The 12043-nt window shown below is 37.0% G+C and overlaps 3 long non-coding RNA genes across 4 annotated transcripts; all 3 read right to left on the reverse strand.

Moving 5' to 3' along the window:
• Positions 1-712: 712 nt before the first annotated feature.
• On the reverse strand, positions 713-1526 carry LOC126926693 (uncharacterized). The gene is made up of 2 exons (XR_007714781.1): positions 1485-1526; positions 713-1193 (listed from the first exon to the last, which is right to left on the reverse strand). It is a non-coding gene; the product is annotated as an uncharacterized LOC126926693 (long non-coding RNA).
• Positions 1527-6390: 4864 nt separating this feature from the next.
• Positions 6391-8461, reverse strand: LOC126926649 (uncharacterized). Of its 2 annotated transcripts, XR_007714722.1 has the most exons (6): positions 8095-8461; positions 7338-7431; positions 6947-7037; positions 6775-6892; positions 6641-6687; positions 6391-6557 (listed from the first exon to the last, which is right to left on the reverse strand). It is a non-coding gene; the product is annotated as an uncharacterized LOC126926649 (long non-coding RNA). The 2 variants fall into 2 exon arrangements; XR_007714721.1 differs by lacking the exon at positions 6641-6687 and having other exon boundaries at positions 6392-6557; positions 6775-6874; positions 8095-8460.
• A 183-nt stretch (positions 8462-8644) lies between these two features.
• Positions 8645-10428, reverse strand: LOC126926665 (uncharacterized). The gene is made up of 2 exons (XR_007714746.1): positions 10286-10428; positions 8645-10206 (listed from the first exon to the last, which is right to left on the reverse strand). It is a non-coding gene; the product is annotated as an uncharacterized LOC126926665 (long non-coding RNA).
• Positions 10429-12043: the final 1615 nt, after the last annotated feature.

Genomic DNA, 12043 nt, shown 5'->3' on the forward strand with positions numbered 1-12043 from the left:
ATTCCGCCTGTAATAATTATTTATAATATAATTGTTTATTCCAAACAATCCTCTCCCGTGCTAGTATTCCTGCGCATAGCAGGTTAGCCGAAACGTGGAGATTGTTGACCAGTGGCCTAAACTCCGGTCAACGCTACATAATCTAACAAGAAATATCTAATTGAAACAGTCCTTAGACTGTTTCTGGTGGCAGCGACTACTACATTGTTTAAAATTTCAAAATTTGGATAGCGAAACGTAACAATATATATATATATAGATAAAAATTTTGGTGGCAGCGGTGGGATACGCTGCACGGAGGATTACAGTTGGTATAAACAATAACATACGCTCATAGGTTTAAAGTTTTTTCAATTTATTAACTGAAACATACACATAAACATATACAAAAAGAAAGAAAAAAAAACATGGCGGTCGCACGAGACTCACTAAACGAGGACACGATTACGTTGTTGTCGGAAAAATTGAAAGCGTGGGACGAGAATTTTCGCGTACTAACCGACATTAATGCAAGTCTAAGCAGAGTGGAAGAAGACCTGCGTGCAAGTAGGGAATCGAGAGATACCGAAATTCCCACATCGACGCCGTTAATTCCGCGAGGAATAAGACCCATTAATGATAATTTTCAATCAATTAAACTAAAAGACGCGATCGAGTCAGTGCCAGTGTTCGACGGCCATCGACCACCGGTATTTCAATTTTTAAGGGCATGCGAACGAGCTCGAAGTATGGTGCCAAGAAGTCAAGAACCCTACCTAGTAAAATTATTGATGAACAAACTACGCGGACACGCGTTTCTCGCCGTAGAGGACGGTGTAGTATTAACCCTGAACGATTTCGGAAATAGGTTAAAAAATATGTTCGGTCCGGGAAAAACAATTAACGAATACAGAGGTGAACTAGCGACGGTGTTTCAACGACCGGGGGAAGAGATCTTAGATTACATAGATCGCGTCAAAAATCTCAGGCTAGCAATAATGGACGAGGAAAGATGCGGATTTGATACCGTGTCCGCGGATGTCCAAGACACTATAGATTGGGACACGACAGAAGCCTTCGTTAAAGGACTCCCAAACGAGGTATTTATGCGGGTAAAATTAGCCGGATATCAATCCCTAGACGACGCGTTTTGCCAAGCCGTGAGAGCTACGCGAGAACTGAAACAAATAAATATCAGATCGCGATGTCAACGACTAGGAAACCCAAACAGTCTTAACTGGAACGCCTCTCGCCCTAACAACGACAACAACAATCGCGATATCAACGGAAATAACCGCCAGGATCGAAGATTCGTGCCGCCGACGCAGAATCGTCCGACACCTCCGAATAATTATAATGGAAACAACACTCGTCCCCTATACGATAGTAACAACATCAGAAACAACCGCCAGGATCGAAGATTCGTGCCGCCGACGCAGAATCGTCCGACACCTCCGAATAATTATAATAGAAACAACACTCGTCCCCTATACGATAGTAACAACATCAGAAACAACCGCCAGGATCGAAGATTCGTGCCGCCAACGCAGAATCGTCCGACACCTCCGAATAATTATAATGGAAACAACACTCGTCCCCTATACGATAGTAACAACATCAGAAACCACCACCAGGATTGGAGATTTGTATCGCCGTCGTGGAATCGTCTAAGCGACCCGGGAATAGAGAAAGATATTAGGAAAAGAGCAAGAGCAATAACCTGGAAAGAAAAATGCGTAGATAAACATCTCAAAAGAGATCCAAGTCAAAGGAGGGATGCTGATTATTTGAAACAACCAATCTTCCAATACAAACACTGTTCCGTTGCTGCGATAAAAGACGATGTTACTTTAAGTAGCAAGAGGACGCACGGCACCACAGACGAAATCATGAGTGAAAAATCTCCCGAATCCCCAGCCAAAATAAACAACACTAATATCAAAGAACTTTCAGAAGAGGCAGAAACTAGGAAATTGAACGACGAAACGAAAGGCGACGTTTATCCCCTGCCTAATATCACGGTTGACTCGGCAAGAATACAAAAGCAAGGTTCCACGAATTTTGTGAACGTTTCAAATATAATACGAAAAGAGATAGCGAGCGTATCACCCTCAAAAACTTCTATAAAACCATCAGAAAGTAACTTTATCGAACTCAAAGTCAAGCCATTAAATTCTAAGAAAACTCAGACTATAGAGAATAAAAGTATAGCCATCCCTAAACCCAAAACAGAATCTATAAGCAAAAAGGTTTGTAATAAAAATTCAAAGAATAATTCTAAATCTACTGAAAATATTCCTAAACGTCCCATACAAGTATCACCGGGTATTGGACTCAGATTCGGACGTCGACCTTTCCGGATGGTTTCAATAGAAATAAAAGAAACCTCAAATACTCCTACCGCGAGAATAGTCTCCCCAGATTTGAACACGAAGGCGAACCTACTGCTAGACTCCGGATCAGAAATTAACATTATCAAGAAACCTGCCTTACCCGAGTCAGCGATCATCAACGAGCAAGAGATAATTGAAGTTCGAGGAATTACGGCAACGAGCCTGGTCACCCTAGGGCAGACAATAATACAGGTTGCGGGCCACCCCGTTACTTTCCATGTAGTTGATGATTCCCTGCTGATCAATCAAGACGGAATCTTAGGTTCCGAATTTTTTGCAAAATACAGAGCCCGTTTGGATTACGGGCAAAAACATATCAAATGGGGGGATATCTACATCCCGTTTGATACAAAAGAAAAGATAATTGTGCCGAAACGAAGTTCGGTACCCTGTACCATAAATATCGCAAATCCGGAGGAAATTGAGGGATTCATCCCCAAAATCGAACCGATTAAGGGAGTCTATTTCGGAAATGCGGTCGTGAAAAACCATAAGGGACGTGGTTATTTAAGAATAATTAATACCACCTCGAGGGATTACGAATTTACCGTACCCACAATAGTAATAAAAAAATTTGCAACTCCTACTCCGCCCTCTCATACTACGTGCAACGCCGTTTCAGCATCTGAGGGAAATAGGTTCGACAAAATAATGGAATTATTGCGACTAGAGCATTTAAATGAAGAAGAAAAGAGGAACGTCGAAGCGCTAATACGGAAGAATCAAGATAGATTTCATCTCCCAGGGGAGACACTAGAAGGAACAGACGTTTTACAACACGAAATTGCTACCACAGATGAGATACCGATGAATGTTAAACAATACCGGTATCCTCCCGTACATCGGGAAGAAATAAACCGCCAGATTCAAGAACTACTAGAAACGGACGTTGTGGAATCATCGACATTTCCGTATAACTCCCCATTATGGATCGTGCCGAAGAAACCGGACTCTCAAGGTAATAAACGATGGAGAATGGTTATTGATTACAGGAAATTAAATGACAAAACAATAGGCGATGCCTATCCACTACCCAATATCACTGAAATATTGGACCAATTGGGAAGTGCGAAATACTTTTCCACGTTCGATCTAGCATCTGGGTTCCACCAAATCCGTATGTCATCGAAAGATGCCCACAAAACTGCATTCTCGACGCCATATGGTCATTTTCAGTTCAAACGAATGCCTTTCGGACTGAAAAATGCACCAGCAACGTTCCAGCGGTTGATGAATTCGATACTGTCAGGGTTGCAAGGAATAGAGCTGTTCGTTTATCTGGATGATATAGTAATTTATCCCACATCCATTCACGAAAATGAGATTAAATTTAATCGACTTATGGACAGATTACGGAGAGCTAAATTGCAACTGCAACCGGACAAGTGCGAATTCTTACGGCACGAAGTAAAATATTTGGGACATGTAATCAGTGAGAATGGAGTTAAACCTGACCCAAAGAAAATCGAGGCAGTTTCAAATTTTCCACGGCCAAGGAAATCAAAAAATGTTAAACAATTTTTGGGATTAGCTGGATATTACCGAAGGTTCATACCCAATTTCTCCAAGGTTGCGAAACCATTGACGCAATTACTAAAAAAGGACGTTGCGTTCAAGTGGACGGAAAACCAAGAAGATGCATTCAACACCTTGAAAACAGCCCTTATAACAGAACCCATTTTGCAGTACCCGGACTTCTCTCAACCATTCAATCTCACGACAGACGCATCTGGATATGCCGTGGGCGGCGTACTAAGCCAAGGACCTATCGGAAAAGACCTACCGATCGCATACGCCTCAAGATTATTGAACCCCGCCGAACAAAATTATTCCACGATAGAAAAGGAATGCCTAGCGATCGTTTACAGCGCAATGCACTTCCGACCGTATTTGTACGGGAGAAAATTCACCATTATAACCGATCATAAACCTCTGGTGTGGATGCATTCTATCAAAGATCCTACTTCAAGAATTTGGAAGTGGAAACTAAAATTGGCGGATTTCGAATTCGACATTATACACAAAGAAGGTAAGGCAAACGCGAATGCAGACGCCTTATCTAGAAACCCCCCTGAGGTTTGTTTGCCAATCAGGAAAAGAGAGGAAGATTCACCGAGTCGATATCCCGCACCCAAGAGATTTGAACTAGACACACTAACCGAAGACTCCCCCACATTTGAAGTTAAACCACGCGAACTATCGCAGCACAATAGACCAGGAAAACAAGAAAAAATTTCCATTCGAAAATACGTCACCATAGAAGAAACACCCACAAAACATTTTGACCACGCATTAGCCGAAATCGACGTAAACACAGACGAGGAAACAATCACTCAAGAGATAACCGACATCGATAAAACGAATGAAGAAGAACCCCCTATAACAATTTCCGAACCAATTCAGCAACAAGGAAAGGACGCAATGCCTGCAGTACTTTCAGAGCTAAGAATCTTGGAAACGCGAGACTCGATTACGAGAGTAAACGACCATAGAATAATATTCGTCGATATACATGGCACTCCGATAGATAAAGGGGCCTTAGAAATGAAGGAAGCAGGAAAACTGCCGTATTATAGAGATTTAATGTTGGGAAGAGTAATATTGAATCAAGATTCCGGAAAATACATCGTGTCCCTACCCGTAAAGGAAGATCGAAACTCTCCAATAACGCCAGAAAATATATTGAACTCATTGAAATCTTTACTGGATGTGGTAAAAGAAAACCAATTAACGTCCTTTAGCATCAGCAAAACAAACCTGGAAGAAATACCTTGGCGATATACAATCAGGAAACTGAAAGAAGTATTCATGGGAGAAACCATAGCTATTACCATCTGTACCGGGGAAATAATTATCCCACCGGTGGAAGCGCGAAGCAACATAATACGAGAAAAGCACGAATCACCTGTAGCAGGACATAAGGGAGTAACAAAAACTTACCAAAGAGTACGACAATACTACTATTGGAAAACCATGAAGAAAGAAATCCAGGAATACGTGAGAACATGCAAAGAATGCCAATTGAAAAAGTTAACCAGAATAAAAACAAGGCAACCCATGGTGCTCACAGACACACCAGGTAAAGCGTTCGATAAAATTAGTATGGATATCGTCGGTCCATTACCACAGACACAAAAGGGAAATAAATACATATTAACTATCCAAGACTTACTGACAAAATATTCAATCGGGATCCCGATGGCAGGAATCTCTTCGGCCGAGATAGCTGACGTTTTCGTAAAACAATTCATTTGCCGATTCGGTTCACCGAGGGCTATCCTTACTGATCAGGGAGCAAATTTTACATCCTCGCTGATGAAAAAGGTAGCAAAAAGATTTCGTATAAAAAGGTATACCACGTCAGCATACCATCCACAAAGCAACGGCTCCATCGAAAGATCTCACCACGTATTAACTGAATACCTCAACCTGTACATCGAAAATTCCAGAAACTGGGGCGAATGGGTGGAATTAGCCATGTTCTCCTACAATACCTCCGTACACGAAGGAACAAAATTCTCCCCACACGAACTAGTCTTTGGGCACTTAGCCAGAGAACCTACTGGCGAGATGATAACCGAGGAGAATATGGAACCAACATATGCAGAGTATCTCAGAGACCTGTTCGATAAAATCGTCACCGTTCAACAAATGGCAAGAGAAAATCTGATAAAATCCAAATTAAAGTCAAAAGAATACTATGACAGACGAATCAACCCGCAAAATTTCAAAATAGGAGATCTAGTATATCTATTAAAGGAACCCAGAAGAGGAAAATTTTCCGACCAATATTCGGGACCGCATAGAGTGTTAGAAATTTTAGAAAACCAAAACGTCATGATTGAAGTGAAAGGGATTCCGCGAACAGTGCACTTAAATAAGTTAAAATTAGCGCATAACCGAAATAAACAATAAACGAAACGTTTTCAGAAGGTAACACAGTGCAGTAGTATGTAGTGTAGCGCTGCTCGTCGTATAATGCGGATAATGGAAACCTAAAAAGAAAAGGAAATTACTATGTACTTTCTAAACATTACTCAAATATAAAAAGTATTAATTCAATAAAGTGATTAAAACGGTGAAAGTGAAAAGTACCTTGTGAACAATTAACTATTGTAAAAGGAAGTGTATATGCAAAGACAGGCCATAAGCCCATATTCGTAAAACATAACGTATGACAGCCATCTGAAACAAATGGAAGAATTAACCTCAATTACCTTAATACAAAATATAATAGTACTAAACGATTATAACAATCGTGGTTAAACCAAAGTAAGTACGGCACTGCTTGTCGAATAGTGCAGATAGTGGAAACCTAAAAACAAAAGAAAGATTACTATTTGTGTTCTATAAAACGTGTTAATTCAATAACATAATTAAAGGCAGTGAAAGTAAAAAGTACCTAGTCCACAATTAATCATCGTAGAAGGAAGTGTACATGCAGGAATTCCGCAGAGATAAATTATGGATCCACTCCGTAGAACATAGAATACGACTGTCAGCTGAAAAAAATGCAAGAACTGACCTCAATTGCCTTGACATATATGAAAGGAAATAATACTATTAAAACTTACAACAATATTACAATCAAACAAAAAGAAACACGATATCAATCAACGATTGATATTCGACAATAGATTTACAGCCGTCCAATGAAAAGGGAAACTAAAAAATCAAGAAGATTAGTGGCATTATAACATTCGCGCAGCAGTCTTCGATAAGAAGAAATAAAATCAGTTAATAAGAAAGAGGTTATAGAATGATTAAGATAGGCTAACCAAATGACAATAATAGGTACGACTAGAATAAGAAAGTGTTATATTATATTAACCTATATAATATGGTTAAACTATTGTATCCAACATATGGAAATAAATTCTATAATACGCAATAGCGATAGTTGATACAATACAGCTCAATACATATTGATTTAAATAAATTAAATAACGTTTTTTATATACTTACAAATAAGAACATAATGAAAACCAGCCAAGTGAGTTGGGTAGGTGTCTTGCGTGAACGACGCGGCTTGTAGACTTGGAGAATAAAGACGAAGTAACTATGAACAGTAATAATATAGTGTACAAATTCTAATCTATAATACATGAATTAGTCTCGACTTACATTACACGATTATTATTATATCTCACATATAGAAACAGATTTGTAATGCACAATAGCGGTCGCTCACACAATGCACTACGTGCATATGGAATTAATTAACTAAATGATATGTTTATACTCACAAATATAGGATGAATAAAGGTATATGTAGTAAGTATTTTGAATATAATGAAAACCGGATGATGCCTTACACACGGTAACGCAGCATCGAAGGAATAGGATTTGAGAAACTACAAACGGTAATAATTCAATAAACAAGTTTTAACCAATAATACATAAATTAGCTCAAAAAATTATACTATACAAATATGAAATAATAATAAATCACAAGTACTAAGTAACAACAGATTAATAGGGAAGATATAGAAATAGCTAGTAAAATAGAAATAGGCTAGAAATTAATCAAGATAGATTAGCCGAGCATTAATAATCAAACATGATTAAAATTAGGAATTATCATATTGTGTTAAGCTATTACAGCATTACTATATTAAATTACGTATAAAGAAATAAGGTTATACTACACAGTGGTGACTGGTGACACTATGCACGCATTAGATTAAACCAAGTAAACAAAAGCTACATAAATATAAACTACCTTATAATTAAACCGTGAAACGATTCTATTAGTAATTAATATTTTCGACAACGATATAATCCACACGCTATTACATTAAAATAACACACAGTATATATACACATATTACAACAAATACAAAACAATGTTAAATTAAACATACACATTACGACGAACACAAAACTAGACGTTGACACTTCACTAGAACGGAGTTGAAACTAAGTAACAAAACAATTATTACAATATCAAACAAATTTACAAAACACCACACTCTTATTTAAGACGTACACAAACATCCATTTTGGAAATCCGTCGCGAGCGTGAAGCAGTTCTCACGCATGCGCAATGAACTACATGCAATAATTATACATACTAAAATAAATACAGAATAATATTATTCCCACTTCAATTATACGTCAATTGCTAAAATAAAGTCACAAATAATTAACAAATAAATAACAAAACCGCATGAATAAAATTCACCATATACTAGAGACATTCATGAACGGCCATCTTAGATTGTCACGGATAGGGAATAGTCCTTACGCACGCGCAATGAAACACATATACATAAATAATATTAATTTTATTTGAATTACACGTCACCTACTAAAATAAAGTTAAAAATAATTAACAGATAGATAATTAATTCGATATTGGCAAAAGTCACCACATATTAGGGACATCCACCACCAATCAACGCATGTATGTAGTAACTTTAATACTTTACAAATAAATTATATTTCTAATAAAAAAATAATAAAAAGACGGGTACGATAATCTAGACTTAGGCTATCGCGACCCATACGAAGACCCTCCAACACGTTTTTATGCACACAAATTCAAAGAGCGCGTTGTAGATTGTGTGAAATACAAATAACAAAACTCCAACCCGCGATATTTTGTCTGCAATGCATAAATGTCAATCTTAACACGACACAATAACCCCAAAGAAATCTTTTGATGTAAGGAATTGTAGTTCGCGCTGTTGCCCGTTAGGATGGACCAACAACCAATCGCAACTACATCTGCTACGATCAGTCAAATTTCCTTCGGAAATTTGAACACCAAGGGCGGGGGTGTCACGTCCCGCGTTCCGCACGTGACGCCACGAACCAATAACTTATGAATAATTAAACACGACCAATAATAATAAATTAACTAATAACTAACCAATCAAAATAAAAAGAATTATACGACAGACAATCAAAATGAAATAAATGAATCAATAAGAAGAAACACTACAACCAATCAGCAATGACATATAAAATACAAATAAAATGAAATAATTAAATGAACTAATAAATAAAACAAGCCGCGATTCAAATGTATGAGATTCCTCTGCGAAAACACATGTGTATACACACACGTGTATGCATATCTGTGTGTGTGACCTACTTCGTGAATCTGAATAATTGGTAATCTAATAAAATATAAAAGAAATAAAATATACTACACTACATCAGCATTCTAATAAAAGTGAAAATTGTATACAAGATTACTCTGCGACACACACATATATAGATATACACATGCGTACGCGTATCTTTGGGAAAAATTCATAATATATATATATATATATATATATATATATATATATATATATATATATGTATGTATACGTTATTAAACCATTAAAACGCAAAGAAATAAATATATAGATTTACATTTCTACGAACCTAGAGAATTATATACGAAATCCACATTATGGAATATTCAACCAATTAACGATCCGAGAAACAATGAGAATAACAATACGCGCACATATACATATGCATATATATATTTTACATAATGGAAAATTACATTGTGAAATGTATATATATATATATATACACATATTATTATATCGAACAACTACTCATCTAATATACAAAACCACCTTGTAAAAATTACATTACTGAACATTCAACTAAACCAACTGAAGATTTAGTATAATAATATATAATAATATAATAATATATATATATACATAGATATGTGAAATAGCGTTGTATATAACCGGAAACAATACAAATGTCACACGACTTCTTCAACAACTTCGACTCTTCGTTCCTGCCGACAACACCTCACACGATGACTGCGTCTTCTAGGGCCACTTACGGATTCTTTACAATTCTTCTTCTTCTTGCACTGAAATATCATATGCAGTGAATAAAACACGAAAGAAGCAGGATGTACTAAATAAAAGAAATCATAACAAGATACACACCGAGACAGTCCGCATGGGAACCTCTGACAAAGATACCTCCGTATCTATCATTAAACGCATAATAATCAAGATGCACAAACCTCATCTGGAAGTCGACACCACTCACAGCGTGCCAATGCAAGGGAGGAAAACGAATGAAATTGTATTTCGTGAAGACGTTTCACCACTTTCCATAGATCAGAAACTGGAGCTACACAACTAATAACCTAATAACAAGAAAGTAATATAAAATATACACGATTTAATATATAGCAAATATGGACATATAAATCTACAAGGAGCAAAATATATCTCATATTGTCAAATAAAACCAAATTGTCAAAAGATCATCAGGACACGACGCCAACGAAGGTGCCACTGTGCCTATTTGGATGGAAAACCGCCACTTCAGCATCATCCCTCGCACATATTCACACACGCACGTCGATCACGTCATCTCGTACCATTCACATATCTTCTTCCTCTTGCGCTAAAACAAATTCACAAGTTTAAGGAAACAAACAACATGCGAAACGAGATAGAATACTAAAAACACATACTCACACAGTTCGCACAGGCGCGGACGCTTTTGTGTCCATCACTCAACATAACCTGTAATCATCAAAATCCACGTTCTCTCATGGAAACTCTAAAAACCTGCAGCATTGCGATTCCCACCGGAATGAACTGTCACGTGACTGTCATCCCATTGGGGATGTCATTATAAAAAGCGTAGCGACACAATTCAAATCAGAGTAATTGTTAGCGGGTCAGTTGAATAAAGGAATAGAAGAGAGTAATTGTTAGCGTTCGGGAGAATTTAGCGAAAAATAAAGAAGAGTCAGATTAATTGTTAGCGTTAGCGTTAGCGATTAATTGTTAGTGGTTCAGTTAGAACAATCAGAGTAATTGTGAAAAGAGAGTAACTGCCATTAGTTGGTTCAGTTAGAATATAGTCAGAGAAATTGTTAGCGTTCGGGAGAATTTAACGAAATTAAAGAAGAGTAATTCAGTTAGAATAAAGAAATAGGATAGAGCAATTGTGATTAGTTGGTTCAGGAGAATTTAGCGAAAATAAGGAGAGTAATTGTTAGTCGTTCAATTGAATTTGAGTGAGTCTGATATCAGTTCGTTCAGTTGATTTAATTAGAATTTAAGTTAGGATTAGAGAATAATTGTTCGTTCCAGTTCGAGTTTAAGAATTACGAGATATAAATGTTATTAGTCAGTTCGAATTATAAAATAATTGTTATTAGTCAGTTAGAATCAAAACAATAGTTGGCTCAAGTTTTTGTGTTAGAATTTCGAATTGTTAAACACGTCCGGACACACTGTTGTTTACACTGTTCAAATTAAATAAAGATTAAAACGAAAAATTATAGAAGTGTCGATCTTTGTAAAACCGGAATCACCCCAGCGGCCTGCCCGTTCATCAGCGGAGACCAACGTCAGGTGAGTTAACTTTAATTATTATTAATAATCAATAATTAAAATAATAAATAATATCAATGATTAGTATAATTCGTCATTAATTCCGCCTGTAATAATTATTTATAATATAATTGTTTATTCCAAACAATCCTCTCCCGTGCTAGTATTCCTGCGCATAGCAGGTTAGCCGAAACGTGGAGATTGTTGACCAGTGGCCTAAACTCCGGTCAACGCTACATAATCTAACAAGAAATATCTAATTGAAACAGTCCTTAGACTGTTTCTGGTGGCAGCGACTACTACATTGTTTAAAATTTCAAAATTTGGATAGCGAAACGTAATACTATA

The sequence above is a fragment of the Bombus affinis genome, chromosome 18 (genome assembly GCF_024516045.1).
Source record: "Bombus affinis isolate iyBomAffi1 chromosome 18, iyBomAffi1.2, whole genome shotgun sequence".
NCBI classification, from domain to species: Eukaryota; Metazoa; Arthropoda; class Insecta; order Hymenoptera; family Apidae; genus Bombus; species Bombus affinis.